The sequence below is a fragment of the Heloderma suspectum genome, chromosome 1, assembly GCF_057233095.1.
Source record: "Heloderma suspectum isolate Gila_16-S chromosome 1, 16-S_ref, whole genome shotgun sequence".
NCBI classification, from domain to species: domain Eukaryota; kingdom Metazoa; phylum Chordata; class Lepidosauria; order Squamata; family Helodermatidae; genus Heloderma; species Heloderma suspectum.
The window spans coordinates 403,665,424-403,677,828 of record NC_139458.1 but is presented as its reverse complement, the minus strand read 5'-3'; the positions used below and the strand labels follow the sequence as shown (position 1 = coordinate 403,677,828).

At 44.2% G+C, this 12,405-nt stretch overlaps 1 protein-coding gene across 1 annotated transcript in view; it reads right to left on the bottom strand.

Annotated features, from left to right (window-relative positions):
* KCNH1 (potassium voltage-gated channel subfamily H member 1) overlaps positions 1–12,405 on the bottom strand; it is a 351,345-nt gene that overhangs the window by 277,903 nt on the left and 61,037 nt on the right. The window lies entirely within an intron of this gene.

The window sequence follows — 12,405 nt, the reverse complement described above, 5'->3', positions numbered from 1 at the left end:
CTGTTTTTTTGTTTTTGTTTTTTAAGCAAAGTAAACTTGTCAGTTGATGCAGAAATAGCATCTTTTACTTAACTGTAGGGATGTACAGATTTGGAAAATCTATTCCATCTGCATTTCACAGATTATCAGGTGCCTTTCATTCCATTGTCCACTCGTTGGCAGAATAGGATTTTCCCCAATTTTCAAAATTTCTGCAAATTCACGTTATGCACAAATTCAACTTGTGAAAATGCACAACCCCCCCCCCAAATGCGCAAATCCCCCCAAAATGCACATTTGCACATTTTAGCTTATGGGGAAAATTCATATTTTTGGCCAGTGTTTGTAACGAGGACCTGTTGTGACCTTTTTGCATCATACTTTGAGGACAAAATCACTTGTCTCTACAGCAAACTTGATGCTGTTGTTAGCGCAGTTCCAATCAAGGTGTCTGATGCCACCATCTGCCTGATTTTGTGGGATCAGTTCCAGTTACTGTGACCTGATGATGTGGACAAGGTGCTTGCAGTAATGCGACCAACCATGTGCCATCTCAATCCCTGCCCCTCTTGGCTAATAAAAGCTAGCTGAGGGGCTATGACTGGGTGGGTTCAGGAAGTAATAAATGCTTCCCTTCTGGAAGAGGCAGTCCCTGCTGTCCTTAAGGAGGCAGTAGTGTGACCACTTCTGAAGAAGCCCACTCTGGACCCAACAGTATTAGACAACTACCTCCTAGTCACAAATACCCCTTTCCTAGGGAAGGAACTTGAGAGGGTTGCGGCAGATCAACTGCAGGCACTCTTGGAGGATACTGATTATCTAGATCCATTCCAGTCTGGGTTTCAATCTGGTTACTGGACTGAGTCTGCCTTGGTCACCCTGATAAATCACCTTTATCAAGAGGGGGACAGGCAGAGTGCAACTCTGTTAATTCTGCTCAACCTCTCTTTGGCTTTTGATACCATTGACCACAGTATGCTCCTGGATTGACTCCATGGGATGGGCATCAGAGGCACTATGTTACAGTGGTTCTGGACCTTCCTCAGGGCCAATTTCAGAAAGTAACATTGGGTGACTATTCCTCGGCCCCTTGACAATTGAGCTATGGGGTTCTGCAGGAAACCATCTTGTCCCCAATGTTGTTTAATATCTATATGAAGCAGCTGGAAGCAGTCATTACAGGATTTGGAGCTAAATGCCATCAATATGCTGATGACACACAGCTCTATCTCCCTGTGACATCTGAATTAGGGGAGGCTGTGCAAGTCCTGGATCAGTGCCTAGACTCAGTAATGGGCTGGATGAGGGCCAGTAAACTGAAGCTGAATCCTGGCAAGATGGAAGCCCTGTGGGTGAGTGGTTCCTGGGTCCAGGAGATAGTCTCATTGCCTGTTCTGGATGGGGTTGCACCCCTCTGAAGGATCAGGTCCGTAGTCTGGGGGTACTCCTAGATCCATCATTGTTGCTGGAGGCCCAAGTGGCTGCAGCAGCTTGGAGTGCCTTTTACCAGCTTCTGCCGGTTCACCAGCTACGGTCTCCCCTGGACAGGGGTAGCTTAGCCACGGTGGTACAGGCATTAGTAACCTCAAGACTGGATTAGTGCAATGCACTCTATGTGGGGCTGCCCTTAAGGCTGGTCTGGAAGGTGGAGCTAGTGCAGAACGCAGCAGCCCAACTGTTGTCAGGAACTTCCCCTTTTCAGCATATAACTCCTTTGCTGAAGGAACTGCACTGGCTGCCTATTCGCTACTGGGCCAGGTTTAAGGTATAAGTAGTAGTGTACAAAGCCCTAAACAACCTGGGAGAGGGCCTTCTTTTTTACCAACCTGCCCAGTCACTGAGGTCTTCCAAGGGCATGTCCCTGGTGGTTCTACATGGACCCATGGCCTGGCTGGAGTCCACCAGGAAAAGAGCCTACAGTGTGGTGGCCCCCTTCCTGTGGAACTCCCTGCCTTCAGAGGTCAGGCAGGTGCCAGCATTGTGTTGCTTTCAGCACCTCCTGTAAACATTGTTATTTCAAGAGGCCTTCCTTGAGTGACCAGCCATGGTTTATTAAATTCAGAATTTGTTTCTTTTAAAATGTTTTGTTTTAACATGGTGTTTTATTCTTTCATCTTTGTTGTTCGCTGCTCTGAAATCTTTTGATGTGTAGTGGTATATAAATACTGTAAATAAATAAAATAAAATTCAAGAAAGTAAAACCAGAAAGTAAAACTACAAGTCTGTGGAATTCATGCAACTTGGAAAAAGCCGGTCTGCTATGGAATTCTCAGGATGGATTCATAGAAAACTGAACACATTTGATTCCATTGTGGATTTCTCCGATATCCCTATTTAACTGCAACACAGAGATCAATTCTTTTTTCTTTGTATTGCAGTGGAAAGCAGGGACGTGGGAAGATTGAAGTTGTGCTGCATGTAGCTTGCCTGCAGGTCCCAAGGACATGACTGCTAAAAGCAAAATGTGATATCACAAGAAGCAGGATCTTTTCTGTGATGGCACCACCACGCTGATGGAATGTCCTTCCAAGGAAGGCTCAGCAGTCCCAGTACACTGTCATTCTTTACAAGGCTGGTTAAAAAATAAAATACTTCTGTTCTGCCAACCCCTTGACTCATAAAATAGAAAGGAGCTGCATATTGGTAAATATGATGCTCCTGTCACTGAAAGGCTGCATACCCTAGCATCTTCAAAAACTAATTTGAGTAGTAATACCTTGTTCAAGGGCATTTTTAGACAGAATAAACAAAAATATGTGATGCACGTATCCTTTCATAAAATTTGGAGGGCAATAAAGTAGCCCCTGCAAGAAAAAAATAAGCATGTACACTTACACAAGCAAGTTTCCACTTGTACTCTAATGGGAGATAACGCTATTAACAAGGCCTTTTGGTCAAAGTAATGTAAATGTCCATTCTGTTAACACAGGCATTTTGCATTAATTCAACAATCCATTCCATCTTCTGTTCTGCTTTCTGCCCAAATTTCAAGCTCAGTTTCCTTTCCTTAGAGTACATAACATTTATTTCCATTACTTAGGAGTTTTTTGTTAGCTTGCTGGTTTGCTGTGTTTCTCCTTCATTCTTTTAGATGGGAAGCTAAACGTCTTCCTTGCTTGACATCAGATGTTTCCCTAATTTATTTGGTTAAGCAAACATCACGACATTTATATTTAAAACCTCTCCCCTGAAGTTCTTCTAGAAAGGATGTCTCTCCCATCAAAACTAATAAGAATGAAGGATGGTGCTCAATTTAGCTAATGTCAGGAAGTCATCAAGTAGTGCGGCTCATGCCAGAGCTGCCAGAGTAAAATATGTATGTATATATTTTAAATCCTAAAGGAAATCAACCCTGAGTGCTCATTGGAAGGACAGATACTGAAGCTGAAGCTCAAATATTTTGGCCACCTAACGTGAAGAGAAAACTCTCTGGAAAAGACCCTGATGCTGGGAAAGACTGAACGCAAAAGGAGAAGGGGACGGCAGAGGATGAGATGGCTAGATAGCATCACCGATGCAATGAATATGAACTTGAGCACACTCCGGGAGAGAGCGCAGGACAGGAAGGCCTGGCGTGCTATGGTCCATGGGGTCACAAAGAGTCGGACACGACTGAACGACTGAACAACAACAATATTTTAAATCAACTGTCAGTTCTCCCAAAATAGTTTGGATCCAGACTTAGTAATGCTTAGAGTACATTGAAATAGGTGGGACAAATTAGTCATGACTAAGTTAAGCCCCATTTAAGATCCATTTGGTTTCAATGGGCCTACTCGAAGCATGATAACGTATGTATTCCCCACCCCCACCCCAGTTGGGGGACTGATTGTGTGAATCCTGTCCACACCCACCCACTTACCCACCTTCCCACAGCTAGCATGTCAGGGTGTCATTCTCTACCACCTTCCACTCAAGACCAGCCCAGAAACAGATGAGGACCCTATCACCAGTCCTATGTCAGGAGCGCCCTAGCGGCCTCTTTCAGTAGACTCCAATAGCCAGCTCAAGACACAGATGAAAGGATTCTTTTCAAGGCTTTAATCCTTTTACAACTTAATAACTCTTTCAGATGCTAATCACCAGCGACTAAGCAAGGAGCAGCAGAGTAGCCTATGCTCCGAGTAGGCAGTTGATCCCCATTTGAAAGAGAGTCACTTGAAGAACCTGAACTTATGGGCTAGGGAGAGATCCTCCCCCTTTCCCTTGGGTCCACGGGAGGCGGCTGTTGCTTGCGCACCAAATGGGTGCTACGCCTCCTTTCCGCACCCTCCATCACTCGTCGCTCCCTGCGTCTGCATTGAGCATCTAGCAAGCCCCCATCCTGCACTTTCTCACTGCTAGGATCACTATTTATCTCAGGAATGCCAGCAGGAGGAATCTCTGCCAGCTGCTGTGCCTGGGAGGGATGAGCTGGCTCCTCTCCCACGGATTGCTGATCCTCCTCAGAATCAGAACTGCTCTGGGGTTCTATTGGCTCAGTTTCCACCCTGACATCCTATCACCTATGGGGATCAAGGGAATCAACAGAAACTGACAAGATCAACCCACCCTTCAAATTGCCGCATACTTGAATAAAGAGCTGCACCATTTCAATTTGACCAGAGGCACATTGATCTATACAGGAAGCAAACTGAAGGCTTTGTAAGTGTCCAGGGCCAATCCAGGTTTGAGAGGGGACCCCAGCCTTCCCCACACCACCTTGGTGTCCCCTTCAATAAAGTCACCAGTCAGCAATGAGTAGCAGCAAGGATGGGCATTCCTTTTCTTTTCTTTTTTCCTCCTCCTCCTTTAAAAATAAAACCACACACAAAAAAACATTTATACCAGGACAACAGGACAGCAGAGCTCAAGGGAGCCCAAAGGCATTCTGGGAAGTGACCATGATGAGTCATTGCATTGCCCTGCAGTTCACTTTGCAAGCTCAGGCTGAGTGCCATCATCCTAGTAAAAATGATTTTTTTGAAAGAAAGAAAGAAAGAAAGAAAGAAAGAAAGAAAGAAAGAAAGAAAGGGGATCCCAGCAACAGGCATCAGTCTCAGTGGGCCCTCTGGGGTCCAAGGGCACCAGCATTTGCCCTTCCATGCTGGGTGCTGCTGCTGGGTGTACAAATTACTGAAAAGAGTCAACAGCTACACAGGGAATAATCTACAGAGCTCTTACACCATGTGCTGTGTCTTAGACTCCAGGGTCCTTCACATATACACAATGGCTGATTTTAAAAATGAGTCACTTTGCCAAGATGGTTCTTTTACTGACATCCATCCCGAGTAAAGAATGATTAGATCCAAACCAAATATCCATCCCAAATAAAGAATGATTGGATCCAAACCAAATTACTCAGCTTGCACCTGCTATGATGTTGCAGCGCAATAAAAAATGAGCCGCAATTGCGGAGGCTGTTCCCTCACACTGTAGGCATGATAGGAAAAAACGCCAAAGGGAACAGAATGTGATTTTATGGTCCTTACCTCATTTGATTAGCATGATTGAAACTTGTGTCACTTCTCCCTCTGGTCATATTAGATTCTAAACTTCCCTTTGGTAAAATAAAAGTCCTGCACCTATGGTTCAGTGAAGCAGTTTCCAGTCATCCCCCACTCCAACTTGCTAGAATATGCCAAGATGTCAGGTCTAAGGATTTCAATCCAGTTACCATATCATCAAACGCAAAAGTCAATTGGTCTAATGTAAGCTGTGCTGAAGGGACAGCAAATAGAAGCCTGTGCTGAGTTTTGCTTCTGGGCAGAAAGAGCAGGAGTAGCAGATTCATCCCCAGAAGCAAACTCCCCACGCTCAATTGACTGCGGTCCCTGAATGCAAATGCATTTGGACAACTGTCTCCCCTAACCCCACCCCATGCAGAACACTTCTTGGATTACGAACAAGGGTCTGTAACGTGTGGCTTGAAAATTTTGGTATTCCCTGTTTTATTGCAAGCTATCCCAAGCATCTTTAAGACCAGAATATACTGTGACTGCAACTTTTGGAAGCAGAAAGGATTAGAAAGGCTTGAGTTTCTGTGAATAAAGAGCCGTTTAAATAACGTTGCTAGAATATTTGAAAAATTGTGGGTTGTATCCAGTGGTGTCATTCTGCTTGGGCAAAGCTTCTACTGCTGTTTTTATCCTTGTGCAAATGTTGAATCCAATACTTTTGATTCCACTTGTGCAAGCCGTGGTACAAGCCATTGCAGAAGGTGTTGCGCGAGCCCTTGTACAAGCTGTTGTCGCTCAAGCCATTCAGCAAATCATTTGCACAAGGCATTGAGGAAAGTGTTTCACAACTCATTATGACTTCATTAAACTAAGCATTGCTTGTGCTAGTTGTCCTAGTTCTGGTTGCAGCTGTGCAGCTGCTAGCCGAATGCCAACTGTCGTCATTTGTCTGCTAGCAAAACACTGAATATAATCCCTACTAAGTTACAGTGATTCCTAAATTCATCAGAACTATATAGTATATTCTCCAAATTACAAGAACAAGAGACAGTGACTAAGGCGAGTTGGGAAAGAAAGTTTAATCTTAATATATCTATATCTTATTTCTATATATAAGAAATAAAAAGATGTATGCAGAAGTTGCCCAAAATATTTCATGGATATTGCTGCAACAAATTTTTTTTACAAACTTTGATGGTTCTGGCATTGAACACCTCACAAGATTCAGAAAATGAATACACTGCCTGGAGCATTATGTTGGAGGTGTGGTCAGGACTGTATGGGTTTTACAGGCATATAGTGAACATGTAAAGACATAAAACATCTTTTGGATTTCTGTAATGAGGACTGTTGAGAAGGCCACTGGGTACTGTAGTGAACCTTAGGTGGGAGTGGCTAGGTGGAAGGGGGTGGAATTGGAGTCAGTGTAGCTGGTTACCAAGGAGACAGGAGAGAATGTAGGGGAGATGGGGAGTTAGGCCAGTTAAGGGGTGCAGTTAAGGGAGAGGGTGGAAAAGTGATGAGAGGTTCCAGGTAAGGATGTATGGCAAATTGGTTTCAATCATTTTTATCAGGATTTACCCAGTTTGCACCTTCCGGACCAAACACAGACTTAGACACAATCTGTGCATGCAATGTGATTTGCTGACCAAAAGAATTGCATCCAACAGCATGTGTACATTTGAAAAATGAACATAAAAAAGCATACTTTGGGGAAATGTAGACAAATACGCTTTAATCAATGGGAGAAGAATGTGTACATTTCAAAGATGCCAACAATTGATACGTACATTCAGAAAAATATGCATGAAAATCCATTTGTATTTTCATGTGGAAATTAAAAAAGCAAAGCTCGCAATCTGATACAGACTCAAGTCAGGATGAGCTTCAAGATGGAATTTGGAGAACTTCAGCACGCTCAGGTTTCACTGATTTGCACATCCCTAGTTCTGGGAGCTACTGGGAGCTACAGAGCTGATTTTTCTGTGGGCATCTGAGTTATTTATGGTGCTGTTCTTAAACTGGGTTGTTTTTATATTCCTTGTTCACCCAAAATATTCTAATCCTGTTATTTGTAAAATAGATTTTATTCCTGTTTTTGAGAAAAGTCCAGGAGTGTACTGTTTTCTAGGCAGAACCCATGTTGGCAGGGTTTGAAGACACATACACCCTTAGGAAATATTAAACTTTACAGTATAAATTACCCATTGACCCTATCACCTTTACCAGCGAAGAGTAAAAAAGATAATTGTCAATATGTTGGTTTCAGCTTGGTTAATAAAACAAAGAATTGGAAGAAACAGGAATTTACCATATCTAAGAGAATGGAAAAACAATATTTGGCATAGAATACTAATGCGGAAGGTTTCATATTATAATATGGGAGGTCTCTGCCACAAAAAGGACTTTTTAGAACAGTGGGATAACTTTGTCCAACACTGGAAACAAAACAACTATCAACACATTTTAAAAGATATGTTATCCTTCCATCCATTCTTATTATACAGCTTCTAACATACTGTAACAAGTATGACATTATGTTGATTAAGTAAGACTTAATAATGTTCATTTAATTTAAATATGACTTACAGCTTTTCCCAACCCTTGGTGGACTACAACTCCCAGCATGCTCCAGCCAGCATGTCCGCCTGAGTCATGCTGGGAATAGGGCTGTGCATGGACCCCCTGCTGTACTTCGGATGGCAATTCAGACCTTCAGAACTTACCCTGCTTCACTTGGGACCATAACTTTTCAGTTTTCATGATACATATATGAAATTTGGGGAACTCTCAGCACCCATGGAGGGGTGTCCACCTGCCACTTTCCAGACAATTTGGCCCAGTAGTTTTTGTGCTAGGCACAGGTAAAATGTGCTGTTCTCAGATACTCAAACCAAACTCAGAAGGGATAATAATAACAATAGAAGTTAGGTCTTGAAGCGGAGGAGGTCACTATCCCTAATATCTGCTGTAGGTTTATTTGAAGTGCAATCAACTCCTTTCCCCTAGTACTTTCCTATTCAGAATCACAGTCATGACCTCAGGCTTTCAGTTGACCTGTCTGACAAAGGCAGCATGACACAGCAAGTAACCCTGCCAGGAGGGCACATCAAGTCGAACTATGGAAACCTCCATCTTGTGGACCCACACTTCCCCACCCCATCTCCCCCATGGTAGCCTGCCTAAGCCTCTTGTGGGTGAGAGACGGAGAGCTTGCAAGGATTCTGGCACTACCAGCCTTCTGCTGGCCCTGCTGCCTGCCTCCTAGGATGCACTATCCGGACTGGGGTAGAGCCAGCTTGCCTACCCCTGCTGCTACTCCCAGCACCACCTTGCCCACCTCTGTCCCTGCCAACAACACCCCAAAGATGCCTCTTATTGGGCTTGCTTTGCCACACTGTTATATCGTTTCAATAACAGCTGTTGATGTGTGTAGTGCTTTGCCCAAAGTTTCTGAAAATGTCGGCTGTGTAGTGCTTTAACACACACCGCTTGCTTGCCCATACAGCATGCGCACGTGCATGCACGCACACAAGAGCAAAAAAAAAGCAAACACTAAACCACAAGCAAAGGCGGGGCGGGAGGACAACAGCTAATTGTAATCCTAACAGAAGAGAAAAGAGTTTTTATTTTATTTTATTTTTAGGGGAAAGGGATCAAAAATGGGAAGGGAAGGAATGCAGGACTTGAGAAGGGGGGGAGGCAAGAACAAAGACAAGAAAGTTCTATCTATCTATCTATCTATCTATCTATCTACAGAATCAAAGTAAGGGCAAACTAATGGTTGAGAGAGAATTGAAAAGGTGAGGGGGGGAAGCTAAGTAACTAAAGTGAAATTTTCAGCTTTTTAAAATGAACAAACAAGAATGAAAGGTAAAACCCATTACAGAAGGGTGCGATGGGGGGGGGAGACCCAGGGAGGAAACTCAAAGTAAGTACTAAATGTTTGGTTTTTAAAGACACAGAATAGTTCAGTTGAGACACACACACACACCACTCTGGCCAAAGAACTTCAGACAGAGCCCTTTAACACCACCAGAATGATCTCTCTCACAATGAGCAACTGCAGCCGTACAGATGGAAAAAGTGGGTGGGGGTGCGGGGAAGCTAAGCAACTAAAGTGAAATGTTCTGGTTTTTAAAATGAACAAACAAGATGAAAGGTAAAAACCTATTACAGAAGGGTGAGGTTGGGTGAAACAAAGAACAGGGAGGAAACTCAAAATCAGTACTAAATGTTTGGTTTTCTAATAAAGAATCCAAGAAAGAAAGAAAGAAAGAAAGAAAGAAAGAAAGAAAGAAAGAAAGGAAGGAAGGAAGGAAGGAAGGAAGGAAGGAAGGAAATAACTGAATTTGGATTTGGAATAAAGAAAGACACACAAAGCTGTGCACACAGGATCTCTCTCTAGCCTCCGTGTAACAACAAAGCCACCACCTAACCAGCGCACACCTCCTCACACAATGAAATGAAAGCAAGCAAGCAGGCTGATCTCTCCACTCCAGTATTCCCTCCCCTCCTCCATCACTGTCACTGATTGGAGACTGCTCAGTTATGTTCAGTCCTAATTTGCCAAAGCTCCCTCCCTCCTCCTCTTCCCTGACCTCTCGCAAGTTGATAAATTTGGCACTAGGCTGTCTGGGCTGCTCAGAAGGCATCATAAGAGCTCTGAATCACCGAGGCAGATCAAGGCACCTGACTGTATTGGAGCCGCTTCGCTTTGCGGTGCCTCAGTGCTGTTCTGATCTGCCTCACATCATGCAGAGGCACCTCCAAATCAGCCCGCTTCACCTCGTTATTTGGGCCTTGGACCAAAGCAGTGCGCAGCCCTAGCTGCGAGTTGTAGTCCAACACATCTGAAGGGCACCAGGTTGGGGAAAGATGACTTACAACATATGATTTATAAAATGGAAATAATATCAATTATGATTTGATTATTAATTTATGATAATAATGAAATGTAAGCAAGCTTAACTGTGTTTCTGTTAACCTGAAGTGTTTTCTTTTTTTACTTGTAAATATTTTTTTAAAATGCACTAAGAAGGGCAATTCTTCAGTGCTGAATTTATTATTATTATTATTATTATTATTATTATTATTATTATATCCCGCCTATTTCCCAATACTGGGACTCAAGGCAGCCTTACAACATTAAAACTGCTACAATTAAAACCTATAAATAAAAATGTAAATACAACTGTATAAAAGTTAAAATATAATTAAATCATCAATATTAAAATTGTAAAGATATTAAAACATTAAAAGACAACCAGAACAACAAAAATGGTATCCATATGTCACATTTTCCCAGGTCCAGACTGGTTATCCCCAAAGGCCTGCTGGAACAAAAAAGTTTTTGCATGCCTGCGAAAACATATCAAGGAGGGTGCCACTCTTGCCTCCCTGGGAAGGGAGTTCCAGAGGCTTGGGGCAGCCACCGAGAAGGCCCTCTCCCACGTTCCCACCAGGTGTGCCTGTGATGATGGCGGGATGGTGAAAAGGGCTTCCCCTGTAGATCTCAGGGCACAAGTAGGCTCATAAGGGAGAATACGGTCTTTCAGATAACCTGGACCCGAGCCATACAGGGCTTTATAGGACATAACCAGCACTTTGAATTGTGCCCGGAAACAGACTGGGAGCCAGTGAAGCTGTTTTAACAGGGGAGTTGTCTGCTCCCTGTAGCCAGCCCCAGTCAGCAGTCTGGCCGCAGTTCTTTGAACCAGCTGAAGTTTCCGAACACTCTTCTGAGGCAGCCCCATGTAGAGTGCATTACAGTATCCAAACGGGATGTAACTAAGGCATGTGTCACTGTGGCCAAGTCAGATATCTCAAGGAAGGGGCGCAGCTGGCGCACTAACTTTAACTGTGCAAATGCACTCCTGGCCACCGCTGAAACCTGGGCATCCAGGCTCAGGGCTGAATCCAGAAGGACACCCAAGCTGTGAACCTGTGTCTTCAGGGGGAGTGTAACCCCATCCAGCATAAGCTGTATCCCTATTCCCTGATCTACCTTTCGACTGACCAGGATTACCTCTGTCTTGTCTGGATGAAGCTTCAATTTGTTTGCCCTCATCCAGTCCATTACTGCGGACAGACACCGGTTCAGCACCCCAACAGCTTCCTTGGAATTAGATGGAAAGGAAAAGTAGAGTTGGGTGTCATCAACGTACTGGTGACACCGAACCCCAAAACTCCAGACAACCTCCCCCAGTGGTTTCATGTATATGTTAAATAGCATGGGGGACAAAATAGAACCCTGAGGGACCCCACAAGCCAATGGCCAGGGAGTCGAACAGGAGTCCCCCAGCACCACCTTCTGGGTCCTCCCCTCCAAGAAGGAATGGAGCCTCTGTAAAACAGTGCCTCCAAGTCCCATCCCAGCAAAGTGGCCCAGAAGGATACCATGGTCGATGGTATCGAAAGCCGCTGAGATGTCCAGCCGAACCAACAGGGACACACTCCCCCTGTCTAGTTCCCGGCGTAAGTCATCCACCAAGGCGACCAAAGCTTTTTCTGTCCCATAACCGGGTCTGAAGCCAGATTGAAATGGATCTAGATAATCTGTCTCATCCAGGAATCTCCGGAGTTGGGAGGTCACCACGCACTCCAATATCTTGCCCAGAAATGGAATATTGGAGACTGGCCGATAATTATCCAATATAGTGGGGTTCAGGGAGGGCTTTTTTAACAAAGGTCTCACACCACCTCCTTCAAGCAGACTGGAATTCTGCCTTGCCTAAGGGAAGCATTAACCGCTCCCCTTACCCACTTGGCCAGTCCACCTCTGGCTGCTTTTATGAGCCAGGAAAGGCAAGGATCTAGAACACACGTGGTGGCTCTCACCTCTCCAAGGATCCTGTCCACATCCTCAGGCTGTACAAATTTAAAAGTATCCAACAACTCTGGATAAGCAGGGGCCAAAGTTACATCCTCTGGGTCTGTAGCAACTATAGCGTCCAAGTCAGAGAGGATCCGAGCAATTTTGTCTGCA